Below are 21,971 nucleotides of genomic sequence, written 5' to 3'. Positions count from 1 at the left end.
TAAGTGGCAAACCACAACAAGAAATGGACACGTCTGGGGGTCAATCTAATAAAAGGAAAACAGATGCACAAGAAAAAGGCAGTTAGGTCTATCCCGAACCACCATCATCCGCATTCTTTCAACAGGTATGTCTAACTGCTGAACTTGATATATGAACACAGGCGGACTACTACTCCAGTTTTAACACCCTGACCTAAGTATCTCACTGACTGCCAGAGGCTGGACTTAACCTCAGTGATCGAACGCTGTAATAAGGTCTGGGTCAATCATACACCTCACTTACGCTATGCCCAGGTAATAAGTTAGGAGTCTAATGCCCTGCTCCTTTTACGTGTGGGCCCCTGATCTGCTCTGGCCTACCTACAGTGCTCAGTTGGCTCGTGCTTCTCATTACTGAATGTGATGTGAGGTTAAACTACTGTGAGGTTAATTTACTGGGTAGCTGCTTCACTTATCCTCACGCAAGCGACATACACTATGTTGTTGCACATAGATTTACGCTATATTGTTTGCATATAACAATCTATAGCCTCTACAAGTCCCCTAATTGTCTAAAGTTACCTTTACACGACCAGAACTGCTTACATCAGTTATGTTTGCCGTGCGCAAATATGAGAGGTTATTTAAATAAGAAGTTCTTTGTTTACCTACTTAATTTTCTTGAATTCAGCTATTACGTCGCCTACCCTTCGGCGAGTCTAATGTTCTAAGATAATGATATAAGTGGACCGTATAGGAAGATGTTTCATCTATTAATGGTATACAAAACGTTTCAGAATGTTTTCACACAAAATGTTATCAGAATGTTATCACATATGTCCCTGTGCGAGCGTCGACAGCACTGCCGTCGCAGCTCTTCAGTTCGAGTTTTGGGGAGGGAGGGAGGGCAGGAGGGGCTGGGGGGGAGCTTCTGTCGGGGAAGGGGGGGTCAAAGGGGGGCTGACTCAGTTGGGGGGGTGGGGGGCTGGGGCTGTAGGGTTGTAAAGACGGCTGTTTCAGGTTCATCTCAGCTATGTACAATGTCTGTCCTATTCTTTACTCTTCTTTACTCTTCTTCCTTTCCTTTCCTTTCTTTCTTTCTTTCTTTTTCCACTCACACCTTCATGGTTACCTCTTACTTAATAATTGCTCTCAAAAACCACCACGATGCGGGCCACGTATTCCAGGTAGTTCCTCGGCGAACACCGATGGCAATTGTAGTATTTGTAAAATACAGCTTACCTGTATATGCGGAATGCACGTTACGACCCACGACCACGTTAAACCGAACCCATATCTATGGCTTCAGATAGGAACTTAGCAGCTTCTCTACATATTGTTTCGCTAAACGTTAAGGGGCTTAATCACCCAGTCAAGCACAAAAATTTTTTGGACTACTTGGCAAAAACTAAAGGGGATATAATTCTCATGCAGGAAACCAAATTATCCCAGACTGATGCTGACAACCTTAAACAAAACTGGATCTCGCTGACACTTTGCTCCCCTGCAAATCAAAAGAAAAGAGGGGTGATCACCCTGGTCGCTAAAAAATCTAACTTAGCCCTGATATCACATTCAATAGACTCAGAAGGTAGACTGAGTATTGCACACCTGCAAAGAGACGAGGACCATATCTATGTGGCAAATATCTATGGCCCTAATACTGACCTGCCTGAATTCTGGGAATATGTATCGAAAGAACTTGAAAAAATTCCGCAAGATGAGCTCCTAGTGGTTGGGGGAGATCTTAATCTACCATTCGATCCCTTGTTAGACAGGCAATCCAAGAGTATATACCATCCCCCACGCTCACATGAGGCATTGAAGCGTATGTGTTCTAAGTTCCACCTACATGACTCATGGCGCCTCCAACACCTGGATGGCCGTGACTATACTTTCTACTCCCCTACTCACAACTCTTATTCAAGAATATATTATTTATTGATATCTGACTCACATACACACCTCATCGACGAGACTGATATAGCCCCCATATTGGTGTCGGATCATGCAGGTATCCATATGAAATTGGCAGGCTCACATTCACTCATCCCCCCCAGACGGTGGCGCTTCAACGATGAGATATTATCAGTGCCAGAGAACAAGCAAAGCATAGAACTATGCATAGAAGAATACTTCCAGATAAACTCACAGCCGGAAACAGACCCCGCCTTAGTATGGGACGCATTTAAGGCCACATTAAGGGGTACGCTGATAGGTATCAGGGCTCGTATGAATAAAGAATTAAATTCCGAACTAGACTCTTTAGAGAAAGCAATCAAGCAGCTAGAGAGGCAACACTCCCTAGATCTGAATAATAAGCCTACCATCGACCGTTTGACTAACCTGAAATATAAATACAACGCCATCCTTAGTAAAAGGGCAGGAGTATGGATTAATAAATTCAAGGCCCTGGGGCTATGTGAGGGTAACAAAGCAGGGAAGCTCCTTGCTTCCTATCTTAAACACAAAAGGAAGCAATTCCATATAACATCTATTAGGGACCAGTCCAATATCACCAAAACCAAACAGAAGGACATTCTCCATACATTCCAGTCCTTTTACGAGGATCTTTACAAGAATAACAACCAATTCAACATGGAAGAATGTAACAACTATCTAAACTCAATTCAACTCCCACGTTTATCCAACCCTGACAAAGTCAAACTTGGGGCGCCACTGACCATAGCAGAAATTTCAACCGCCGTTAAAACATTAAAAAACAATAAAGCTCCGGGGCCTGACGGCTTTACGGCCTCATTTTATAAGACCTTTGGGGAACAACTTAACCCACGTCTCCTCAAATTGTTCCAATCCTTTTCACTATCAAACAGAACCACCCCCACAATGAGCGAAGCAACAATAATAGTGATACCTAAAGATGAGCAAGACCCTTTACTCCCTAAGAATTATAGGCCGATATCCCTCATTAATTTAGACTGCAAGATTTACGCGAAGGCTCTAGCAGGCAGACTAAACGCCGTTCTACCCTTCTTAATAAATAACTCACAGGTGGGGTTCCTGAAACACCGCCTTTCTAACGATAATACAAGACTCCTATGTCATGTTCTGGGGAAGTCGAAAATCTCGAATGCCCCCGCAGTAGCAATCACCCTGGACGCGGAGTAGGCGTTTGATAGGGTGTCGTGGCCCTTCCTCCGTCAATGCATGCACATATTCAACATGGGTGATATTTTTATTGACATGGTCTTGTCATTGTATGCCTCTCCTTCGGCTAGAATTGCCATTAACAGTTCGCTATCAGAACCATTCCCTCTAGAACAAGGAACTAGACAGGGTTGCCCCTTATCTCCCGCTCTATTCCTTCTGGCATTGGAACCTCTCCTCCGCGACATACAGCAGAATGTAGATATTAGTGGCATCACCTTCGGCGATAAAAGTATTAAATTTGCTGCTTACGCAGACGATATCCTGATAGTCACTGAGAATCCTGAAACCTCTATAGACGCACTGATGAACTCGATAGAATCCTACTCTAGGCAGTCAGGCTACAAACTGAATCGCGATAAATCTGAAGTAAAACCCCTCAACATATTCACGAATAAGGAATCGTTAGGCACATCAGGATTACTCTGGCAAAACAATCACATCAAATACCTAGGTATAGAATTTGGAAGTTCCATCATAGAGACCCTACAACACAATGAAAAACTCACTCTAGAAAAAATAAAAACTCACCTAGACGGATGGTCACCCCGCTTCATCACTTGGTGGGGCAGGCTAGAGACCATCAAGATGATGATTACACCGCTAGTAAATTACTTAATTACCATGCTTCCCTTGATGCTGTCCCAAGAATTTCATAATAGATTGGACAAAATGATTAACAGTTTTATTTGGAAAGGAAAAAAAGCACGTATCAGCCTGCAAAAACTGAGATTTGATAAATCCATTGGTGGAGTCAATCTCCCAGATTTTAAAAGATATCAAATAGCCTTTCTAGCGAAACAAGGATCCTATTGGCTGTCCCCCCCAGTGGATTATACGCCGGTGTGGCTAGACATTGAAAAAGCGCTCCTGGATGGCATTCCTCCCATCTCGATCTTATCAATGAAAGCGAATCAACTCCTGTGTTCTAAACCCATATTTACTAACACCAAAATAGCTTCACTAAGAATAGATAATGTGCTAGAATCTTCAATAAGAAAATCTAGGTGGGAAGTGATCTGGAAAAACCCCTCAATCACCTACAAAGGTAAATCGCTATTCAACCCGACCTGGATCAAGAAGCGAATTATTTTTGCCCACCAACTCTACGATAATGGCTACCCCCTGCCCTTTACAGAAATTCAATCGAACTTTGGGATAGATAGTTCTGACTTTTATATATTCCTTAACATCAAAACAGCCCTTACAAAAGCGGGATTGACATCCAAACAACCGGCTCTTCCATCACTCCTCTCCTCCCTAAATAAACTCGGTCACCAGGTCTCGAGGCTGTACAAACTGCTGAGCCCGCAATCATCCATGTTAAATACCAAAACAACACAGTTCTGGTCGTCAATCGCCTCCTTCTCCATCTCAGAGCTGGAGTGGTCCACGGCGTGGAAATCTTGCACGAGCCATAAAATAAGCCCTACATTATCTCAAGCCAAATTCTGGCTCATGCATAAAGTCTTCTGGACCCCGAATCGCCTATACGCACACAAACTCAGCCCTGACGCCTTTTGCTGGAATTGCAAGAGGGCTGAAGGAGACCTGGACCACCTCATCCTCCAATGCGACTGCGTCTCAACGTTTTGGGATAGAGTATTTGACTTCATCCACAAGGTATTTAATATCTCACCTGCCAAAGAACTGCCCTATCTTGTTTTCGGCTTTACAAAGGAAACACAAATCCCAGAAATAGACAGGGCCCTCCTAGACCTCCTCCTCATGGCGGCTGTGAAAGTCATTCTAAACAATTGGAAAGACACCAAAAAGGCAAGCTATGCCTGTTGCCTAAACTGGGTGATTAACCTACGAGGGGCTGATAACATCTCTCTACAAAACACACTAGGGCGCCCCTCACAAAGGAAACTTTGGAACTCACTGGATATATACTTCAAAACCCATAAACCCCCTGTGATTACCCATAACCTGAACTACTATGCCGCATCGTGGTGTCCCACCAAACTTATCAGATCTTATATCTTGTATCTTACCTCTTATAACTTTCCTTTGCTGCCTCTCTCTACTCTGTTCTTCTTCCTCCTACCTACTTCGATCCTTTCCACTTACTATTGAATTCTATCCTCTCAGGAGCCCAGCCAAGAAAGGCCTTGCGGATGATTGCCACATTACCCACGCAACCGTCACCAATGACGCAAACACCATCGGGGGACATAATGCCTTTCTCTGTTAATAGTTACGCCATATCCTCTTGAATAAGGTATAATGAGATGTATTGGTCATATGTACATTGCTACTCCTGATTTGTATGCTACTAAATCCTGAAATTTCCAATAAAAACTTTTGAAATAAAAAATAAATAAATAACCCAGCGGGAGTGCCACAATTGCAGAGTTCCAACTCCTGTAATTTGATTGCACAACTGTACTTAAGATATGGTTAACCATAAAAGATTTGTTGAAATTGATAATAACACAGTCCCCGATGTAAGCTACCTTGTCAGTACCCACCCAAGATGTCCTGCGCACGATGAGGATTTGGTTTTCCACCCTCTGCCCCGGAGTAATTCTCGAGTTTAGCCAGTGCACCACCTATTTTTCAAATTATCCAAGTCTTCCTTGATCCCTGAGTCTAGACAGGGCACATTCGCTAGAACCACAAAACGTGGGGTGGATTCTGGTGGCAGGTGAACGGAACACAGACTCTTTGGAGGGTGGTTGAATTCCCCTGTGATTGATGCTTCCCAACCTGTCGTCTAGAGAGCTGTTGGAACTGCCTGCTACAGGGCCTAGAGGCTGGTGATGGTCAGGAATCAATACCCCCCCCCCGGGTAACTTGTCAGGCCAGAAGTTTATTTCTGTTCATGGATAGAGCTGTCGTGGCATTGCAGGATTTCGTCACTAGGTGTCTCGTCTGTTCTGTAGTAGCCTCTGTCACAAACCTGAAGCCTGGCCCGCACCACAGGAACTATTGTCCATTGCCCTTGGGGATGGGGGATTTATAAGGGGTGGGGTACTGATCTTGTGCAGTGAACCACTTACACTCGTTACATTTTTTGCCAGCACCGATAAACTGAGTGGGATTGGGTCTAATTTAATATCCAATGCTGACAACAAGGCTGCTTTGAAAGTGTTGAACAACGTAATATCTGTGTTGGGTCCTGCTTGGGACACAGTTAAATTTGACTGTGAACCGGTACTCTTCCTGCACTTGGCCAGACCCCCCATCGAGGAATATTTCCTTTTTGCTCCTCCTGCTTCCTTTCCCACTCCAGGGGTCATACAAGGACACACCCTGGGCACTGATGGTAGAGCAGTAACCCGTGTGGGAGGTGTTAATGTAGATAGGCCCGTGGCCACGGCCCGATCTTATGCTGTGTCTGACCACCCGAGAGTACTGGTGAACCTTCTCGTAAGGGAGCAAAAGAACCCTGTTGGGAAGGGGGAATAGGTGATTGGGACAGACGCTGGGTAGCCAATTCAATCTCCTTTTCCACAACGCCAAAGGTTCGATGTAGAAAAGCGTCCAAGGTGCTCACCATGTTCGGGGGATCTCTGGATGTAGGCCCGCCACCGCCCTACGTTTCCCCATTGCAATAACTGTCAAAATTAAAATCTTAAATAGCCAGCCAAACCCAACAGGTGCCCTTCTGACCCCACTAGAGGCCGCTCCAACGCAAGCTGAACGACTATGGGGGGGTATAGCTGACAAGTTCAGCACGAACCACTAAGTCAGCGCGCCAGTTGGAAGGGAAAAGGGGCTCTTACCTGGAGTTCCCCCTATGTGTGTGTCCATGCCCAGGTGTAAGTCCCAGTGTCCTTGGCTACCTTCTGTGAATCACGATCCAGTCCCAGACAAGGTTAAGGTAAAATTCTGAGAAACCAGGGGAGGAGGGGACAGCCCAGCCTCCTCCAGGCTCTGATGGGCGTGGATGGGCCGGCCTTTGGCCCGGGCTTTGACCCGGCACGGCCCGAGCATGTCCCAAACTGTGGGTGAAGTGCAGCACCTTTACAGTGTGTGGCATGCCGTGGGTCAGCTGAGGGCTGGCTCCTCCTACTCCTCCCCCGGTATGGCAGACGAATGCTGGGACACCTAGTCCGGGTCAAGTTAGGTAGGCAATGGGTGGGTAGGGAAGTCCAGCAGGAAAAAACAAAAGTGTCCTGCGCCACAGGCGAAGTGCAACACCTTTACGGTGCGCCATGCGGGTCAGCTGGGGGCTAGCTCCTCCTACTCCTCCACAAGTATGGCAGACATATGCTGGTACACATGGTCCGGGAACAGTTAGGCAAGCAATGGGCTGGCGGGCAAGTCCAGCACGAAAAACAAAATCGTATGTCCTTGGTGGTGGCGGCGCCTGCCTGGATGGGGGACCACGGTCCTGAGTGTGTTCTTTCTTTCTTTTAAATGTTTACCTGTGCAGTGGTACTGGAGCTCCGCCACACCATTTCATGCTCCATTGAAGTTGCTCGCCAGTGGCATGAACCTCGACCATCTCATTGTTATAGCTCCTGAACTAGGAGCGCCGGAGCTGCCCAGTTTTGTTTACTATGCCCCCACCTCTTGCTCGATGACTATGATGCATGACTATTCATCCTACACTGGGACAAACTATCTAAAAGTTAATTCAGCGGGTAATACCCCCCACTCAGGAATACTTGATTGGAATCCTGAGTCTAAACGTCCGCGGACTCAGTGCTCCTGTAAAATTACTAGCGCTTCTCTCTATGCTCAGAAAATCCAACTGTGATATCTTCCTTCAACATGAGACCCACCTCCTTATGGCAGACTGGAAGGGAATGAGATCCCACTGGTTAAATTGACAGTACTTCTCCTCAGGACAAGGAAAAAATGCTAGAGTAGGGATTCTACTTGCAACACATTTCGAGGGTCAGGTCCTCCATATACAAAGTGAAAATCCGGGCAAGCTTCTCTCCTTGAGACTTTTAATGCACATATGCAACTTTACCATTGACAACATTTACGTACCAAATAACCACCAAGTGTAGTTAATTCTAGCTGCAGTAGGGCACGTACCCACCACTCCAGATGCAGACATACTCATAGGAGTATGACTGCTTTTAGACTTTTAGACTGCTTTGCCCAAAGGACAGGTCATACGGGGAAATGAGATTGGTAGATGTGTGGCAAATTCGTAACCCTACCACGAAAGACTTCACTTACTTCTCTGCATCCCACCAAACCTACGCTGGAATAGAATACTTTCTGGCATGTCCCTGCTTTGCAACTACAACAGCCCAAATAGATGTGGAGCAGCCTTTTCTGACCACTCTCCTGTCTCAATTGCCCGGACTATAACGGGCACATACAGGTCTCACCACACACGGCACATTAATCACAACCTGCTGAGCCACGATTCCACTCTAAAAGTAGTTAAGGAAGCCCTTCATACGTTCCTCGGCAGAAACAACACGTCAGGTACTTCCATAGCTTTACTTTGGGACACTCTAACAGCTGTCCGCAGGGCACCTTCATAACCATCTCTGCACAATTGAATAGAGTAATTAAGGACAAGCGCACCAGCCTGGAAACCTGGGTGAAGGAACTGGAAAATGCCCACAAACAATTGGACTCTCATAACGTGAGGAAGCAGCTAACGCTAGCCAGAAAACAAATCAGAGCACTAGATATGGACAAAGTAGAGTACACTCTCTTCTGTACCAAACAGAAATATTATGCAGGGGCAATAAAGCAGGGTGATTACTTGTTCACTGGCTGTGAGCCCAAGCACGCAAACAGAGAATAGCTGAGAATCGAGGACCACAGATCCAACCTGCCCACAACTATGAAACCATGGCCCAGAATTTGAATAATTTTATGCTCACTTATACTTAGTAGAAGCACTAAATTATGCAGGTGCCGCAGACTATGTAGCTCAGACCCCTAATGCATGCCTACCTGCCACAGACGGCCTCCAGATGGAGACTGACATACGAGAGGATGAAGTCCTCCCATCTATAGCTCGGCTCCAAGAGGGCAAGACTCCAGGGCAGACTGGTTCACCACAGACTTTTACAAAACATTAGCTGTGTAACTGGCACCTTTTGTCACCCGCCTGCAGTTATATGGGGACACTCACTGACACGATGGGGCGGGGGGTGGGTGGGGCACCATAACCATGATGCCTAAGTCTGAGAAAGATCCCACCCTCTGTTCATCGTATAAACCTATCTCCTTACTCAAAGTCAATTCCAAAAACTTTATACACATCCTAGTGGTCCAACTAGAACCATATATGCAAGGGTTGGGTGATCCAGTCCATGTTGGATTGATAGCCAAAAGAGTCCGTAGTGACAATACGAAATGACTCCTGCATCTCATCGATAAAAAGCACTGCTCCCTGATCCCAGCTCTCCTACTATTGATTGACGCCAAGAGCTCATAGGACCGTGTACACTGGCCCTTACTCCAGCTTTTGCTGGTTAAGGTAGGATTGGGTTCCTGTTTCTGGAATTGATGTAGTGCAGTTACAGACCGCAATTGCGATCGCAAAACACTCGCAATTACTACCTACGTCAAGTAGGTGGTAAGGCATTTGCAAATGGGAAGAGGTCCCCCTTTGCAAATGCATGCAAAATAATTTTTTAAGGACCAATGCCTGCCCTTAACTAATGAAACGAAAATATTTCATTATTTTTTAAAAAAATGCATCCCGTTTTCCGTTAAGGAAAACAGACAGCATTTTTTTTTTAAAAAGCTGCTTTATTAAAAAGCAGTCTCAGACATGGTGGTCTGCTGAGCCCAGCAGGCCACCATCCTTGGGACGGCTGGCATTCATAATGGGCTCGCAAATTGGGAGAGACTCGTTAATATTAATAAGCCTCGCAATGTGCGACCCCATTGGGAATCGAAAAACAGTGTAAACACACTGTTGTACATTTCATTTAGCGCCTCACAATTTGCGACTCACAATGTGTCGCAAATTTCGAGGCGCTAAATGAAAGAGTTGTACATCCCGCCCTTAACGAATTATATTGTGTTTTCTTCTTTGGCATAAACATTATGCACATGGAGACATAACTTAGACATATAAAATATATACATTAATAGCTATCTATATGATTTATAACTCCCTACTAATGCATACATAGATGTAATTTGTGATGTTGTAATATTTATAAACACACTGATGCCCAGAAAATTACATTAAAGCTATTGATGAAGCCAGATGGTTAGTTTTTCTCTTAAAAGGAGGAATATTGATTTCTTATCGAATGAAAGAGGGAAATGCATTCCAAGTTTTAGCTGTTAAGAAAGATTAGGCCCGGGTGCCAAAACGACAACAGTAAATGCAACTGATGGCAACTAATTTAACGTGCACTAAATGTAGGTTCTGCTTGGAACAGTAAAAATAACATATCCCAGCGAGATTCCTTGGGCACAGACCCTTTAAAGTCCTTAGACCTAAACACAGGGGCTTGAAAAAGAGCCCTATTGCGAACTGTAAGCCTGTGTAATTTCCTTAAAAAGGTGTCATATGAGCAGTCCTGGAAAGGTTAAGAACCAGCTTGGCAGTCGCGTTTGAAACCACCTGCAGCACAGCCAACAGGAAAAACCAGATGCCAAGATAGAATGAGTTCTAACAGTTTGGTCTGGACACAATCAGGGCTTTGGTGACAATTTTACGAGCCTCAGTAGAATGAGCACTGAAAATCTTATGAAACAGTTTTAGAACAGAAGGCAAGTACCTACTACTTTGCCCACTTCAATGGTCCAATTTATAATCCACAGTAACACCCAGCTTTCGACATTACTGGAGCGGCACCGTGTTCCTCTGGCCACCACTCTTTGGTCCAAATAGGCATTTGTCTTCCAAGCAGAAGAACTTCTCTATTGTTATAGTTTAACTAGGACAATTTGAACGCATTTAGGAAAGCTTGACTCAGAAGCACTAGCAAATGCAATACGTTTTGCATATGTGATTAATAATATGTATTTTTGTTGTTAAGTTTTAGCTTGATTGGGCAATATAAGTTAAAAAAACTCTTAAAGTATGTTTTGGTTTCATTGAGGATTTAAGGGTGAGGAGGTAATCTATGCAACGGTAATTTTGCAGTGGAAATCTGCAACCTATGAGAGTTCAGCAGCCAACATATAGTAAATGCCGGCTAACACAGGGAGACTGGGTAAAGGGAAATAAAAGACTTTGGGGCTCATTACGATGTCGGGCGGAATCACTTCTGCCCGACTCCGTTTCGGTCATGGGTCTGACCGACACCCAGTATTCGGTCCCGACGCCCCATTAGGATGCAACCGAACACTGTTTGGTCGCATTCCTATATTTCACTATGAGAGCATGCATTACTGCTGGAAATTGGCATTAATGCATGCTTCCATAGTGACATGGGAGGTGCAGTTCATCCCTGCACCCCGTGGCTGGCACCTCAGGTGCAGGGATCGTGCCTCCTTGGCTTCCAACCGCAGTTTGTGCACCAAAAGGGGTCCGGCTGGGAGCCCCCAAACACGCTTTCCGACATGGTTTCCATGTCGGACAGGCCGGCCTGGAAACCATGTCGGAAACCATGCATTGTAATCTCAAAGTTGAAAAGCCGCCCTTGAGATTTCAGGCTGCATTCCAACTGGTGGACGGGCTCCTGAACCCGTTGGAAGCCAGCCGAAGTGACTGGTCGGATTCCTTTCCCACCGCCTCCATCAAAAGGAAGCTGTCGGAAAGGAATCCAACCAGCACATTATGTTGCAGACCTAAATGTTTAAGGGCTGTATCGTAATCGACCCCTTTGCAGGAGACAACGTTCACCAACCATTCCCTAACCTAAGGAATATATGTGTTTATACTTATTCATTTTTCAATTTGTTTGCAGCACAGACATAATCCACAAAGGCATGAGATGCAACTGATGCACAATTTTTGTTGATGAAGAATAAGTTATAATAGCCTAAGCACTGTAAAACCATACTATCAATCCCATATCCTTTCAGCTTTCAGCCTTATTTTTCCAACATCAACCCTCCGCTAATCAAGGGTCAGATGAATAAACTGGTGGCCAATTGGGAGCAGGGGATTGGGGGAGAGTGGTTTACAAACAACGGAGTGTAGTGCTAGTTCGATTTAAGAGGAGAAACATTTGAAACAAAAGATAAACCTCAAGATGGCCAAATGCCAGAACAATATTTGAGGACTACAATGTGCACAATACTATCCATCATACAAGAAATAGGCTACTTATGACTAATAGAACCAGCCCATGAAAAATGCTTAAAATCTTTGGGCTACTGCGACCATTTGGACGAAGTGGCAAGGAGAACGGCATTACACAGTGGACAAACATTCCAAGTTCTAAGCAAGCATTCATGTCTGTCCAGCACTCCCTACAACCATTTGAATGTCTGCAAGGTACATAAACAAGCTACTGTAAAGGACTTCAAAGTATGCATGCACACCTTCAAATAGACTTCTAGATACTAAACATGCTATTTAAACTTTGTGGAATGAATCAGAGCAACAACTTAAAAGTCTAATGTAGAAGAGCGCATAAAGTGTGGTTATGATGCATTAGATCAGTAGAATCTATAATATGCTCACGAAAAATAGTACCTATAAACCAACCCTAGATATCTACATGAAGGCTGGGTGAGGGGTAGGTCACAGGCGACACACTATGCACAAGACTGAACCGCAATATTTTCACGGTCCTCTGCCTTGACCTAAGGCACCCTAGGGACCATTATTATTGGTTGGTTTATGGATACCTTTTGGGGTGAGCATATTATAGATACTACTGATCTAATGTGTTATAACCAGGAATTACATACAACGATGCTCTAAACACCCACCCTGAACTAGAGTAGGGCACTCATTTCTTGGACTCTGAAGGAACGCTGAGGATCCATTATGAACCAATAGGGAGTGAAACATGTTGACCTGATTTATGAAACTTCGAAAGTTCATTTCATTACACACACTAGGTAGTAGCTCTTCTTAACTCTGCGCACACTACCCTGACTTTGTTTTTAACCTTACCGAAGGAACTTTGAACAATATTTAGTTTGATTTCCCTCAGGTAATTTTAGATCACTCTTTCCAAAATATTTAGCTCCGCACACCCACATACACCATCATGGCTGATGCAAAAAGATCCCAGTTAAAGAGCACTCTCTTGGGGCCCCTGGGCATTGCAGCACCAGCCTTATGAGGAGCAAAAAGCCTGATGATGAAGCATGACACCTACATGGGTGTATGAGGGCAAAACTTCCAAATAAGGAAGACCCCCACCAGAACCATAGATTCTAACCATTCTTTCTCCACTTTGTTCACACAGGAGCAAGTATCCCTATTGATTATCTCTAAATAGTCTTGTCATCCGTGTAATAGTAATTCATCTCTTTGTGCTCTAGAGACTAAAAATAAAGTTTCACAATGTATAGTTCCTCCAAAAACTAGGAAGCGCTGGGCTGCTCATGACGAATAGGAAATCTCCTCAAATGAGCAAAAGAATTAAGAGAACTGGGGGCCAATAAAGAGTTTGGCAGCCAAGGCACTCATCTTTAAACTGGCATACCTTAAGTTTTCATAGATGGAGCTCCTGTTGGCAGGGATGATAGATAACTTCCTTTCATGGCCCTTGAGATTAGGTACCATCAGAAGGACATTACATCACCCCCTATCCTGTATTTTGCTGCCAAGAAAAACCTTGTGGTCATTGGCAGAAAACAAATATTAACCCCTACACACTGGGTGAAAAATTCCAAGGTGTGAGGGTCATTAGTTTTGGGATGACAGGACACAGTTCTTGATTAAAGAAGATGTATTCTAGATTGGTACAACGACTCCCAGATCCTCAGCCATGCTTCACTGCTAGATTCCACAATCCAGATTCCAGCAGTAGAACCTTGTTGCTAGGACGTGAAAGGAAACCACTGAGAAATACAGATAGATGAAAAAATAACACATCTCCTCTTCTTAAATAAAAACAAAATCACATTGACAAAACAAGAGAAGAAAAATAAAAGAATACAACCATGATGCAATTAATAATTGCAAGGGAATTAACCAACTAATTGCAAATATAACTCTCCAGTTTCTTTGGTCTAAATTTCAAACATTCACTAGGAACTCTTATTCAAACATCACTTGAAGTATTGATACTTTCAGGATTTTTATCCATCCAAAATGTCACTTCAGCGTCATTGCACTTAACGGCTCTGCGCACTTTCCACCACTTACCATCTGATAATTTAATAAATTACCTTCAACCTTTACCACTTCTTATGGGTCAGACAACTTGGAATACCCCTTCTTCACAATGTTACCCGAATACATTCTCACAAAATTACCCTCTTCAAAAACTCTATCACATTTTCCAATCTTGTCATTGTGTCTTTGTTGATAGGTGTCTTGGTATTTTACTACCTTGGTGCGTAGGTCTTCTTCATTGATATTATTTTACCACTCCTAGCCATCCATGCTGGTACAGCTGCGGTACAAGGAACCCTACCCTTAAGTAGGCAAAAAGGAGTTTTCCCGGTTACTGGATGTGGAGTGGTCCTGCAGTGCCACAACATTTTCTTCACTTGCATTCTCCAACATCCATTCATTGATACAGCCAATTGAATATTTTCTCCCAAAACACAGTTAAAGCTTTTAACTCAAACATTTCTTCTATGATGATAAACAGGAGTTCGCAAGTGCTTGACGCCCCACTACTTGAGAAAATCACTGAATTCTTCCAAAACAAATTGTGGACCATTATCTGTACGAATTTCGGCAGGACAACCCTCTCTCCGAAAAATCTCCTCACAAAATGCAATGACATTGCTAGATTTGACTTCACTGACAAACGCCACCTCCGGCCACTTTGAATAATAATCAATCATCACTATTGCATACCTCTCAGTCACTCCTAAACCTTCAAACGGTCCACATATATCAGGAGCAAGTTTTTCCCATGCTTTTTCTAGCAACCTTGTAGGAATTATGAGTGAGTCTCTTAATACATGTGATTTATCACTACACATACAAGATACACACTCCCTCATGAATCTTTTGATGTCTCTATCCATGCCCGGCCACCAAAAATCCATTCTAGCTTTTCGTTTAACAGCTGACATGCCACCATGGCCCTCATGTAACAGTTCCATCAACTTGATCCTTAACAATTCAGGCACAACCAACTTGTCACACCTCCTCATCACATCATTCACAACCGATAGTTTGTCCAACACATCTTTATACATCAAAACATCATTATTTAATTTCCATCCAAATGCCGCAGGCAACGTTGTGATCACCTTCACTTAAACAGCATTGACTGAAGTAGCTTCCTTCCATTCATTCTCACTGATGGCCTGACGTACGTCAACAATGTTTGCTACCATCCATTCCTCTTCTTCATTACAATCCACTCCATTCCCCTTTATTGGTAAACATGACCAACAGTCAGCATTCACGTTCTTCACATTGGGAACATATTTCAAGTCAAATGAAAATTCCTGCAAACAATACAACCATTTTGCAATGCGTGGAGAAGCCCTACTAGCTCCTGCTGTGGTAAATATATCTAACAATGGTCTGTGATCAGTGCAAAGTTCAAATCTTGTACTCCACACATAAACATGAAAAACCCCACAAACAAGCTAATGGTTCTTTCTCTATGGTGGAATATGACATCTCTGCACCTTTAAGAATATGTGATGCAAAGGCCACTACCCTTTCTTTGCCTTCACTCTCTCGCATAAGTACAGCTCCTAGACCATACCCACTGGCATCAGTTACAATCATGGTCTTGTCTTGGGGATTATATGGTCTCAAAGCAGTAGCACTAGCCACTGCCTTCTTCATCGCCTTAAATGCTGATTGGCATTCATCTGTCCAATGAAATGCCACCCCTTTTTCATGATCTCGAGCAAAGGATTTACTAATTCAGAAAAGTGGTACACAAATTTGGCATAATACTTGGCTAAATTGAGAAATTATCTTAATTGATCCTTGTCAAGTGGAGAAGGAGCTTTTTTCTAAATCTTCCCCTAAATTTACATTAGGTTTGATTCCATTGAATGATAACATGTGTCCCAAATAATCTACTTCATGTTCACAAAATTTTAATTTCTGCAGACTAATGGTGAGACCTGCTGCTTCCAGCTTTGTCGGTACCTCCATCAAAATATCATCATGCTGCTTTTCATCCTTGCCCCATATCAAGACATCTTCTTGGAATACCAATACACTTTTTACATCCTTCAAAATTCTTTGCATAACTCTACGGCTGATGCAGAAGCAAGCCCAAAAGTCATTCGGATGAGCTGAAACGCCCCTTCAGGTGTGATGAAGGAGGTTACATGCTTCGATTTAGCTTGCAGACGCACCGTTAGTCTGCAGAAAGGAACATTTTATGAACATGAAGTAGATTATTTGGGACACACGTTATCATTCATTGGAATCAAACCTAAGTGTGCTTTGCACGTGTGGGTTTGTATCCCATTCTTGTCACCAATTTTGGGATGACAGGACACAGTTCTTGATTAAAGAAGATTTATTGTAGATTGGTACAACGACCCCCAGAGACCAACCTCTAAGCTTCTCAGCCAAGCTTCACTGCTGGACTCCACAATCCAGATTCCAGCAGTAGAACCTTGTTGTTAGGAGATGAAAGGAAACCACTGAGAAATACAGATAAATGAAAACATAAAAATTAGTTCTTTCTTTTACTGAAGCAAACCCCTGCTTTTCTCCACCTTATAGTCTCAAACCCAATAGTTTCAAAGTGATAGCTTCTCTTGCCCTCCTATGCACAAGGCCTAGTAGGAAGTAGCTTATTTGTACATTTTTGAGGCACATAATTAAGTTCAAGAATTTGAGACAAATTTGGTCCCTTAATATTATTTATCTTCTGATTAAATGTAATGTTCATAAACATTACATACAGTGGCTCTCTCAGGTCCTTCTTGAAAATTAGAACTAGTATGGATGGTAGAGGCTTTGCAAACATTGCCAATGCACCTGCCATTAGGATTGTGTGCAAATTGTGTTTGAACGATAGAAGATGAATGTTACCCAGGGAAGACTATCTCATTTCTTCTTCTCTTTATTTTTCAAGCATGTCTGAAGGGTATTTATAGAGTTGGCTGCAAAGGTAATGTTCTGGAAGGTGTACCTGGCCTTCTGCATATTGGAACCGCCCTATGTTTTGCATTATAGGAAGAAGACCTTCTCAGACTCCTCCATGTAAAAGTAAATTGCCCCTGCCTTGCTTGATGGATTTTAAAATGGTGTGACTGCACTGTCAGTGATTGGCAGTGTGATGTTGCTCGACTGCCAGAATTAGAATGAATGAGAGTAATCATTCCTTAAACTTGGTGAGCAACATTTGGACTCAAACCTGCTCTTTAAGTCTGTGTGGAGAGAACGGAGCTCTGACCTGCTATCCCTCGGATACAGGAACTGAAAGTGTTACTCAACGGTAAAACAAGTTATCGTCTTCTGGACCCAGGCATGTTAAAACAAGTAGAAAGAAGAAATAACTAACCACTGCACAGAACTGTGGCCGGGCCCTGACTGAAGAGAATGATTGAGCTTGCCTCGTAATGCTGTTTGTGCCAGGTACCCTAGAAGGTGTCCCTTTCAGCTTGAGAGCTTTAATAGTGATTAGGAGGTACAGCTTCTGCAGACAAGAATAGTGGAATTTCAGGAAGATCAAGATATAGTGCTGACGTTTCTTGAGAATGATGTGTCCTTGGTGCTCAAAATTTCCTGGTTCATCTCATTCACAGAGTTTAGTTGGCCAAGTTTAAAGCTTCAGCAAACCCTCTAAATCAAGGTAGCAACTTGCACTGAGCTGTTTGGGTTTACTCAGCACCATCACGCTGGTAGATGCTGAGCTCGAACAAATTCTCAAAATTAGCAAAGTCCAATGGTAGAAGGCAGGAGCAGATGAAGGCAGCAACCTAACCACAGTAATGACTTTAGCAGCTTTGATTTCAGACTTTTCCTATTCTGAATCTTTTTGTTCAAAACTGAAGGCTTAAGCAAGTCCTCACATCCAGTGCATCCTGCTATATGGAGCCATGGTATTGCATCCTGGTTCTTCCCGCTGCCATACTTTGAAGTCCAGAAAGGAGACTAAGGAAAGCCTCCCCGCTGACAGTCAGAATCTCCAAGACCACATCGGAACCCTTCCAACTGACTTGGTCAGTTTACAATCAGCCCGACCGATTACGATGTTCGCGGTTGGAAAAGGAAATCACGCGGTTATTCAGAATCGGTTCCAACTCACTTGCAGAGTATTTGTGTGAGTTGGGACCACATTGTGCACCTTTACGGACAGCATTTCAAACCAACTGATTACGATGTCGATTTCCAACAGCCTTTCTGAGTCGGCCTGTCCGACATCAAAAGATTGTCAGAAAGTGCCTTTGGAAGCCCCTAGCAAGGCCCCCTTCATCCTGAGGCCTCTGTAGGAGGCCAGGGGGGTACCTGAGGGACTGCCCTGTAAAATGGGGTGCCTGCGACAGGGTGAAGGGTTTTCCACACACACCCCATTTTCCCATAAGAGTTTGTGTTGTCGGGCGGAACACGCGTTCCCATAGAGACCGCGACCGAACAGTGTTTAGTCGCTTAGTAATCAGTCAGGCTAGGCCGTTGACCGCTAATCGGTCCGTTCCCGAATCCGAGACGGTGTTGGGCAGAAACTTTCTACCTGACATTATAATGAGGCCCTATGTGCGAATGAGGAAGAAGCCTCAAAAAAGGTGACTTTGTCTTCTCCATATCTAGCTTCATGAAGCCATTTCCAGCCACATTGCCGTGTCTTTCCCTGCTGGCTGAAGCCCTTAAAAGTGATATCGCTTGCAAATTTCATTGACATACTCAATTTCCTCAAAGTTGCTTCTGATATCAATGGTGTATTACCCTCGTCCTTCATCAATGCACTCTCTGTCAGTGTCCTTTACTCAAATTCACCCTTGTCAATGCCCCCCTCACTTAAGGCATGTTCTGAAAAGATCTCAAGACATGCAGATCCTACCACTCCTAAAGAAACCTACACTAGACTCAGATAACCTCACAAGCCCATCACACACCTACCATTCATCAGCAAGATCATTGAAAAAGCAATCTATGTTTAACTCCAAGATCACGTTAATGTTAAACACCTTCTGCACCACTAACAGTCTAGATTCAGATTACACTGCAGCACAGTGACAGCTACTTTACACTCTGTAGAAGATGCTCCCTGCCCACAGATGAAGATGGCCTCTGCCTCCTGATGTTGCTGGACGTCCCGGCTGTCCTTGACAATTAACCATCCCACACTTATACACCCCCTAGTGTAATGAATGGGATTCACAGCAATGTCCTCCCTGATTCTCCTCCTACTTTTTCATCAACACCAGTTTGTTCACATCGGCACCTCCAGGTCCCAGCAGATCCCTATCACCTGCAGAGTCCCACAGGGTTCCATACAACCCCCTGACATCTTAAGCCTCTACACTGAGTCGCCTGGTGCTCATTTCACAGATAACAACATCAAGAGTCATCAATGTGTCAATGATACACAACTCTGTTTTGAAAGTCTTCTCTGCTTCAGACATCCAATGCCTCAAACACTGCCTGCACATCATCCAAGCCCAGATGTCCAGCTCCTTCCAGAAGCACACCTCAAACACAACAACATTCCTGTTATTTGCCAAGAACAACAAGCAAGAAACAGTAAAAACCTGGCTCAATACCATGAACTGTGACAGCTTTGAACCATAGCTTTCAATGAATACCAACCCATTTGAATGTATCCTGCACACCAACTTCAGCCATAAAGGACCACATTTCCAAAACACCAAGGATGCTTCAGGAGCAGATCTCTCATCTAAAGAAAGTAAACATGTTTTATTTCAGAAAATGACTTAAGAATTTCTGTTCAAGCCCTCATACTCTTGCACTTGGATGGACATAATGTCTAGCTCCACGGCCTCCCAGATTCCACATTGGCAACCCTTAGATTCATCCTACACACTGCAGCTTGTTTCATCCATCAGCCAGAACAAATGGATGACATCACCACTATGCTGATGGAATTCTATTGGCTCCCCCTGTCACCCCACACCATCTTCAAAACTAGCTGAATCCTTCACAAAACCATCACTACAAGCAGCTCAGTTTAGGCTACAACAAGTGCATCTTTATCGAGGACACCATCAAACTGCAGGCCAAGATGTAATAATAAACAAACAAAAAAAGGCAACAGACCTTTTCCATCTATAGATCAAGGATCTGGAACCACATCTTCATGGAACAACATCTTTGTATCCATCAGCAGTGCAGCTCCAATTGAGGAAAGAGTTGAAGATGCATCTCTTTAAAGATTACTTCATGACAGTCCACAAACCAGCTTTCTCTCATCTAACTCATTGATTTTGTGTTTGTCTTTGACCATGTACAGGCTCTGGTGCCTTTTAGCTATGTTTGCTTCATACAAAAATACCACATACATATAATAAGAATGAGATTTTGCAATCATAAATGGAAAACTAGCCAAACATAAGCAAAATAATAATGTGGTTAACATACAACCTAATTTTACGCACTTTCTATTTGGAATGTCATTGGATAGTCATACATTAATCAATGCCTCTACTATAGCCCAGTTATTCACGTTTATCAGACATCTGGTTAGCAAAAGCCATGAAAGAATCCCCCTTCTTCCAAATTTCGACCAAATGGGCGGTCAACAGTATCAAAAGTATCACAATAGAGACCTTTTACCACCATGGATCTTCAAGCCACATCCCAAAGTATAAAACACTGGTCCATTTTGGATTAGCCTCATTGGAAGCCTGCTTGCTAAAGGGGAATTAAACATGTTTAATATACCAGTCATTTAACCCCCTCAAAACACAATTTGAAAAAAATATTTGTGTCATATTAGTGAAGTGACTCAGTCACATGCAGGATTATCTCCGTTACCTTTTCAATTAGGGGTTTAATAATGATCCCGTACCAAGAATGGGAGATTCCCGAAAAACGGCCAGACATGCACGTGTTCTCCCCTTGAAGACTCTCTGCCATTGCCCTGGGAATGTCCCTGCCCTTGCCCAAGCAGAATCTGAGGAGCACTGTTTCAGCGCTGGGGTGCCAGCGATGAGGGAAGCTGATGAAGCAGGAAGACGGGTAGGAACAGGCAGGTCAATGTGAGCTAACCCTGTGAAGAGCTAAATCTTTGCACAAGTGCCCTGAAAAACATTTTTAAGGCCAGAAACAGAAGGAAACAAACTGTTGAAGCCAAAGTTATAAATGGGAGTCCTGCCCTAAATTGTTCTGTCATTGAGCAGTGCAGAGAGATGAGTTTCTATTTTTTCCAGTCCTCTCTAGATACCCATCACTACTTTCCAGGTCCCAGAGTGGACGTGAAGCAGACACCTCATGAGGGGTAGTGGAAGAGGTAGAATGAGAATATTCAGAGCCTCATTTTGAAAACTCCCTACACAACTTATTAGGGAGTGAAGTATAGGGGTCAGGGGTATTAGCAGATATGTCACTAAATTTAACTCCAACCATACTGATATTAGCCTGGATGAGGGTGATGCAGACCATGCTCCAGGGGATTCTAGAAATCCTCAACACACCACAATGGAATCAGAGCGCCTCCTTAGTAAACAGCCAAACTGAACTAAAGAATGTAACCACGTTCTTAAATAAAGTCAATCTGTTAACAAACAATCCTACATGCCCAGACTTATTCAGTCCTGTACTAAGTGCCAGGCTGGATAAGGCACAAAGGCAGAAAGACAAAACCACTGTTTTAATCTCACAGCATCCAAATATGATTTTCAAAACAGCTATTTCTGGTCGTTTTAGCAGTCCCCTTGAACTGCATGACATCATAGGAAGGTCT

The sequence above is a fragment of the Lissotriton helveticus genome, chromosome 2_2 (assembly GCF_964261635.1).
Source record: "Lissotriton helveticus chromosome 2_2, aLisHel1.1, whole genome shotgun sequence".
In the NCBI taxonomy this organism is placed as follows: Eukaryota; Metazoa; Chordata; class Amphibia; order Caudata; family Salamandridae; genus Lissotriton; species Lissotriton helveticus.
Note: the sequence above shows the minus strand (reverse complement) of the source record.